Raw genomic sequence first — 8,043 nt, 5'->3', positions numbered from 1 at the left:
TAGGGAAATAATTTATCACTGTAGCATATAACAAAGACTGTAGCCAAAATTACCCCAAAGTCATACAGTTGGATTTGTTAGAACTTCCAGTCACCCTCAGGCAACACAGACCTGCTCCACAGGTGTCAGTGCTGTCCAATGCTCAGATTTTTACTGGAAAGATTTTCCACTAATACTCTGAGAGAATTAATTCAAAGTATCACTGTGAAATTTTCACCAATTTCTTGAAGTTGCAGTCGTGTCATTGCAAAATGACACAATGAAACTTATAATTTGTACATTTTGGTTTTTAATTTATATGAAGTCAATAAGATTTTATGAGAAAATCCATGTGAAGAATTTGTCTGAAGTTCATGTATGTCAGGTTGGGATTTGTGGAATAATTTGTCTGCCATGACTTTAAGCCTATCCAGCCACCTTCAGTTCCTCAGCACCTTCAGCATTACCCAGCCAATACATGAGCTATTTCTTCCTTTCCTCCAAGCAGATGTGGGCTCATTGTGCCAGACTTTGCGCCAAGCAAAGACCACTTTCCCATCTCAGTAGTTCAGAGAGGTTCATCCCAGGGAGACCTCCCTGGTCACACTTGGCTGTGTGCTTAACTACTTTTGCCCGGCAGGAGAGCAACCCCATGCTGACCCAGAGTACGAGCTGGCCAAGCCTCCGCCTGCCTGACACGGACAATTTAGAGACACCTACAGCCACAGCACAGCTTCTGCAGGAGCTTTCATGCCAGGAGGGGGAATTACAGCACGATTAATAAACAGCTTTGCCATCAATGCCAAATAGGAGGAAAAATATAGTGAAGACATCAAGGTGGATATTTGACGGGGGATTGCAATTTTTAATGATGCAGTTAGAGAGGTTCTCCCTGAAATCTTCATCACCTGTAGTACTGGAAGAGCTCCTGTCCTTTTAGAAGAGAAGCTGTTCATTAGACTTTGCAGGGTCAGGAATTTGACTTCTTCTGCTCTCACAGTCACTTTTCTCTACAATCGCTATAGAGCTCTATCTGCTTGACTGCCAGCATCAGCCTGTCTGGCACAGTCTGGCTTGGGACATGATTTGCTTACCACTAATGTTATAGTAATAAACTAAATAATCCTATGTTTTTTATTTGTATATGAGTAAAATATCTGCATAAGTATGCCTTTGTGCTAAGTGGAAGTATGAAAAGCCAAATGCAGTCTCCATAATGTCAAATTGAATGGGAGTGCTTGTACAATATGAACATTTAGAAGGATATAATTGTTAAAGAACTGGACACCTAAAAAGGGAGTTCTTTTAATTATAGCTATGATGCCAGACAGTAGGTAAAATATTGTCAAGAAAGAAAAAAGGTAGGTATTGAAGGGGAACTGCAAGTTTTTATTACTAATTTAATTAAGAGTATCATTAAACTCTATTCCAAAATATTGTCTCTTCTCGTGCACTTATGAGGCTGGATAACATTAGCCTAGATTCAATAAAGGTGCTTAAAACAAGAATTAGGTGGAGCTGAGGTATATAAAGACGAAACTGTAATCCAGTGATTTATGATGGCTTTTCATTGTAAGGCAGGATCCACAGCATGCCCCAAATTATAGTTTCCTGGTCATCCCCACCAGAAGACCTGACATATGCCTGATGTCCCTTCTTCTCAGTGACCCTGCGGAAGGAAACGCAGATGTACAGAGGAGTGGTGGGACAGCCCCATCTTCTCCAACCTGGAGTTTGGAGTGGGAAGCTCTCTGGGTGCAAGACTCTCCAGAGTATTGGCACCTCTTCCCCACTGTGTACACTCGACCATGGCTTCTACCTAATTCTGGATTTATTTTGACTCACCAGGTGCCTTTCTGTTCAAAAGAGAGGTGAGACCATATTCAGTGGGTTTCTGAGATGTCATTCGGAAATAGCTCATTTTCCACTGCATTGGATAGCGAGCCCAGAAGCCTTCCTCAGGGCTCTGGGTTGCACTCCCAGCTGGTGGGCACCTCAGCCCTCCACTGGGTCAAGCCCTGTGGACTGTGAAGAAAACTTGCCCACGACAGTATGACTGCCTTAAATAACCCACAGGTCAAATAAACATTAAAATTGTGATGCCTAGTGCAATAGCAAAAAAGATAGCTTTGCATCCACACAACAGAACATGGCTTAGCACTGATTTATTAAAAATACATTAATGAGATTACAGTTTTCATGAATCTAATTTATAATCAATGTTTATTGAATGTGTAAGTTCTTGACTTATGTAGAATTAAAAGGAAAGTACATGGCAAGTCATGCTATCGCCTTATGCAGTATCAGACAACACACTTTTGAAAAATCACAATGTTTGCCCCTCACTTGATATGTCTGCATTAAAAGATGATGTACAGCTGCAGGTGTAACTCTGTCCAGATCAGCTACTCTGAAAGGTCGCAGCTGCAGTTGCTAGTGTTGAGTTTCTTGCATTTTATGTCTTGCAAGGTTTGGTAATTTCGAGATTATAACAGTTTATTTAAACATTTCTTTATGTCAAATTATATATCATGTAATGAATAAAACAGTGCGTTACTGTATGTGCAGTTTACCGTGCACATTAGCATAAGACTGAAGGCAAGTGTCCGTGCTCTAGGACGTAAGTGGCTTAGCTGATTGCTAATGGTCACGTGAATGGGTGTACGGGAAATGTGGAAGCAGAGTCCCAGAAAAGCGGGCTGATAGCACGTCCCGGCCACGGCGTCCAAACACTCTGCATTTACAACAGCCTGCCCACCTCGCCTGCAAGGCTAACAGAGGCAACACAGCCTTCATCAGTCGGCTTGATATTACTGATGTTGCTGTTATTATTAATGTAAAAGGCAGGGAAATGGAAAGGCTTGTCTGGGTTTGTGCCCTTTTCTGGAGTCCAGCATGTCTTAGAGAACAGTGATGTGTTGATCACAGGCTCAACCTGAACTTAGAAAAATAAAATTTTCCTATTTCTGAATCTCCTGCCTCCTATGGAACAACACAGACACAAAGCTTGATTGCCTTTTTCCTCTCTTTTCCAGCACTCTCTCTCTCTTCCTCTCTTCCCTCTGGTTTTTAAAGGTTTATTATTAATTCTGCCATAATTCTACAAAAATACTGCATTATATAAAAGGATTATACACTAAAATTACATCACAAAATTGTGTAAAAGAGTTCTAATTAGTACTTAGAAGGTCCTTTTATTAGGCAGATACATTGCTATGTATGTGGATAAACTACTAGTTTATCCACCCATATTTCTCTTTCATGTATAATTTCTTATAAAAGCCTGACTTCTGTCCCTCATAACATGAAATTATGATGGGTACGAGCCAAGTGCCCCTGTGACTGCTGGCTCATTTCCCATAGGTTTGCCTAGTCCCAAGAATGGACAAAGCATTGCTTAGCATTTCTAACAGCCCCAAGCCATTCAAGGAGGTAAGAATCCTACACAAGAGAGGCCTCCTACCCTCGCCATCTGTCAGTCATGGTCCTTGGCTCATCCATAACACAGAGGGACAGACAGGCATGTAGTTTGTATGAAGGAATAAGGTGTTTCAGAGGAGCTTAATCAGGGCTTTCCCCCAAACAGGTCGCTGTTGTTGTATTTAAAGAGTTCAGGCTGTTCCTAATTGTCCCTGATTGCCCTGGGAGTAGAAGGTATTCCTCCCTAATAAAGGGGCCTTAATTAGTAAGCTGTCTCTTTCACTGTCTATCCCCTGGCAGTTCTCATTCCCCCTTCAGAGACATCGGGGAAGTATGGCAGTATGGAGCAGTCTTCTGTCTTCCCCTGGAGAAGGCAGTGCCAGGAGCACAAGCGGTTGGCACACTCAGCCCCAGAAAGATCCCCTGGTGGAGAGGAGAAGAAATTTCCACATAAATACAACCAGTATAGTGGCTCATGAGCCTGCATGTCCTGTGATCTCCCTCCTATCACACATATGTGAGGCACGCTCGTGCCCTGTGGTCCCTGGGAATCTGAATGTCCTCCTGCAGCCATGTATACTGAAAAGAAAATAAGGAAGCTCCTGGTGGCTCTGAACTATACCAGACAACACAGGGATTGCAGGAGCTTAGTCTTTTCCAGATAGTTTTATATTTCTGCACTAATAACCACAGGCTGACATGTATTCTTGTTTTCTCCTGGTGCACATAGCTTCAGGTCGTCGGGGACTGACCTGAGTAAATGGCCACAAGGGGTTGGTGGCTCCAGCTGGAGGCTGTCCCTCCCCAGACGGCTGTAGCATCCTGAGAAGGAGCCTGTGTTTCTGATCCTCAGAGCTATGCTCTAATCTTGAATCATTGATTATTAAGGTCAAGGGCAAGATATTCTCCACTATAATTCCATTAAGTGGTAATTGATGTTACAGAAAGAAGTTAGCATATACTTTAATTTTTACTACTTTATATAGCTAATACTGTATTTGTGTTATCTGTCCAACCTACTCAGAACTTACTAAACTTCCACATCTCTACAGAAGGCTGCTCAGACACTTTCCAATTAGCCATTCTGCTTATTAGTTCTTCTCCTTTCACCCACAAAATCTAGTTCTCACCTTTCTACCCGCTTGTCCTAGTGCCACCCACACATGTATCGCACACATACCTCATACGTACCACCAAGTCATACATACCTCACTTGTTAAATGACTCAGTTCACCTAGTTCATGCCTGCTCAGAACGCAGAAGTTATCAGTTCCCTTCAACCTACCCACGCTGTTTCACAAATATTGTCCTCACTCAAGCATATGTAGTTTTGGTCTCAAAAAATCTCCCCTGATACCCAAAGAATACCAGAGCTCTGGATTACCACCTCAACTCTGAATCCTCGGCAACATCAAGACCTCCTAAATCAGCAAAGCATCCTGAGTCTCATCATTATCCGTGTACCTCTGTGCTCTCCTTTGCAGACAGTGCTCTCAGAAGAGCTGCAAGTCTTAGAAAGCTCATATGAGATTCACAAAAGGGCATGGTTGCCTGAAGTGGCAGTGTGTAGGGATTTTAAGCGCATTTGTAGTTCTAAGAGAGAAATCCACAAATTCCACTTGTCTTTAGACATTTACATGTTTTACTAGTCCAGTTACTTGGTCCAGTCCATGTAACTGAGCAGAGCAATCCCAGACATGCTTGATGAGGAGGGGCCTGACCTTAAAGTACAGTACACATGATCAGGCTCTTCAAAAAGCACAGTGGGTTCAGCCATTGGGGATATTGCCCCTTTTCCTACGATACCTTCATGGCTAGAACAATTCTCCAGTCCCGATTTGTGAGGCACTAGTGTAGGCCTGGAACAGTGACTTTATACACTAAGGAAGAAGTTGACCTTGCTGAGGAGACATGAAGGTCTGGGTGTCAGTTTTGTATTTTATCTAACTTGAATGTCACATAAAATGCACAAGTTGTTCTTGGAACGGGGATTATATCCACATATCCCCTCTTAGATGAATGTCCTAGTCTGTGCTTTAAGGGGCTAAAGTTTTCCTTTCTCCATTCCAAAAACTTGGGGACTGTTTTCTGCAAAGTGTTCTGTTTCTGGAAGCAGCACCTTAGGTACCTCAGTGCACAAGAGGGCTGCAGGATATGAAACCTGAGCTGATAAAAACTTGTCCCTGCAACCCAGCATTAAGTAACTCAATCCCTCTGACAGGGCAAGGGTATAAGACCCAACTCTGCCCTCTGAGTTTCCTATTAGATAACTTTGGCAGTTCCCTATTCAACACATTGTCTATTTTGATTCTCATTCATATGTTCAATGTCTCATTCAATATGTTCAAAGCTTAGGTGTTTTATTCAGGGGTGCAGATACCAGTAGACACCTGAAATATAGTATAGGAACTCCAAATATTACTATGTTAACCTTCTTTTAGGGATCTAGTTCATACTCTGTCCTCCTTATTTTTCATTTCTAATATTAAATAGACCTTTAAAGACAGTAACTTGTTTCTGTAGCTTATCTACTGTCAAACCAAAAGTCACTGATGGATAAGAAGCAACAAGCAATTAGCAACAACAAATATCGGAGGCATTAATGATGTGGCTTGTTCTCACTGTCTCCTGGCAAGGTAACTGGATACAGAACTACCTCCCATTCCTCTCCTGGTTACCCCAAATTTAGATTTAAGTAAATTCAACAGATTATAGATGCTACAATATGAAAATGAATGTATTTGTTACACCTACAGTTCAGATAATAGCCATGGGACACACCTCCCATGGCACAACATGCGTATACCTCATATACCTGTAGTAATGCAGGCAAGCTTTTTCCCACTATATTATTTTTAATCTGTATCATATCAGAGTTCGGCCTTTCATGACCATGGGCCTGCCACATAGGATCATACTTTCTTTCTGTGGCATAGCCTAAAGAAATAGCTAGAAACTACTGAAAACTAAAGTATTAACTAGAAATATGTTACTGAGGCCTAGCAGGCAAGCTAAATATGAATCATTGCAAAAATGCAACACATCACTTATTCCCTGAAATAACTAAAAGCCGAATATTTTGCCATTGTTATAAAGGTATTGTTTTTATACTACAAAAAAAAAAAAAAGGAGGATTTTTAAAAGATACCTTATCAAATGATAAATAAAAAAGATAAAATTACTTGCTTTGTTGGTTTAAGTACATAAGTACTTAAGAGTGCGGGCACCTGTGTTCACAGATCAGTCTAGAGTCCTGTTTTGCAATCATAAGGTACGATATGGTGACTAAATATCTTAAATATAGAACATAAAATCCCATTCCAAATCTGAGAAATGCTAACAGTATTCCACTTGTATGTAGATGAAATATGCTTATTCTAACATTCAAATATTTACCCTAAATTCCAACTCTGAATGACTGTACATGTTAAAATGGCAGACCCAGGTGTTTAACCTGTTGGGCACAGGAATACAGCTGTTTGAAGCTAGATTTCTGTAGAGACTGAAGTAGCTTAGCTAAATTTTAGCTGATGTGTAGCAACAGGTTTAAATATATTATGACACACACAAAAAGCCCACTTATTTTTAACGAATGTCTGTATTAATAGATCCTCTCTATTTATCCCCTGCATTCTTTTTGCAGATCATATTGACTCTCCTGGGCTCTCTGTAACATTTTTCTGCTGTTCTCCAGAGACTGATTCAATCCAACGACTTCCTTCCACCCATGGTCCTGGGCCCATCAATTATCCCTGACCCCTTTTCTTGTCCAGTCAGCTGAGCTGAATCTTTGACAACTGACCAAATATTCTGGGTTGAAATAAGTGAGGGAGTCTGCTTTCAACTTGCACATTACATACAGTGGATCACCACACAGAGAGGTTCCCATGGCTCCAGGATGTCATGGCTCCCAGGTAAAAGAGCAAAAGATTTCCCAAGGTGCACACTCATTGGAGTCCCAAGATTCAATTAAAAGAGCAACCAGGCTTTCCCACTTCCACAGTGGCTCAGCTCTTCTTGCAGTAAGGCCTGTGTCCAAGATATTTAAAGTTATTTAGCTATCATCTCAGATGCTTAAGCTTTTGGACTACCTCTGTCCAGATAGACATTACATGTCTCTTTTAGGACCAAAGCTCTGGGAGAGGAAAAATCCCCTGGGATGTGAGCTGCAAATGAATGTCTCTACCCTCAAATGGAAAGCAAAGTAGCTATTATTATGAGCAGAGAACCACTTTCAGCTTAACTCAACTGAGAAAGTAGGAACCCACCTATGCACAGAGGTACTGCCAAACCCTGGGGGCCAGAATCCTCCTGACAACAGTAGTCTAATGGTTAAAGTTCATCCTGCTGGATGGAAGGCCCAGGTTTGGTAAAGCTGAAGATATTCAAACAAGGGTTTGAATCCTGTGGTTCAGTGAATAGAGCACTTACCCAACAGGACAGGAACCTGGGTTTTGGTCCTTGCTCTGAATTTTATTAATTTTGCTTTAAAAACTTATAGGGTAAATTAAATTGAAGAAGGCTTTGAACTGGGAACTGAATCTAAAGATTCTTCTTTCTGGCAGTCTGGCAGTTTTAACTGTTAGACTAAAATGTGTCTTATGTGCTTGCTCTCTCTGGCCCCAGGAGCCTGGTACTTGACTG

The sequence above is a fragment of the Egretta garzetta genome, unplaced genomic scaffold (assembly GCF_000687185.1).
Source record: "Egretta garzetta isolate BGI_Z169 unplaced genomic scaffold, ASM68718v1 scaffold466, whole genome shotgun sequence".
Taxonomy (NCBI): domain Eukaryota; kingdom Metazoa; phylum Chordata; class Aves; order Pelecaniformes; family Ardeidae; genus Egretta; species Egretta garzetta.
The sequence above is the reverse complement of the archived record's forward strand: the minus strand, read 5'-3'. Positions refer to the sequence as shown.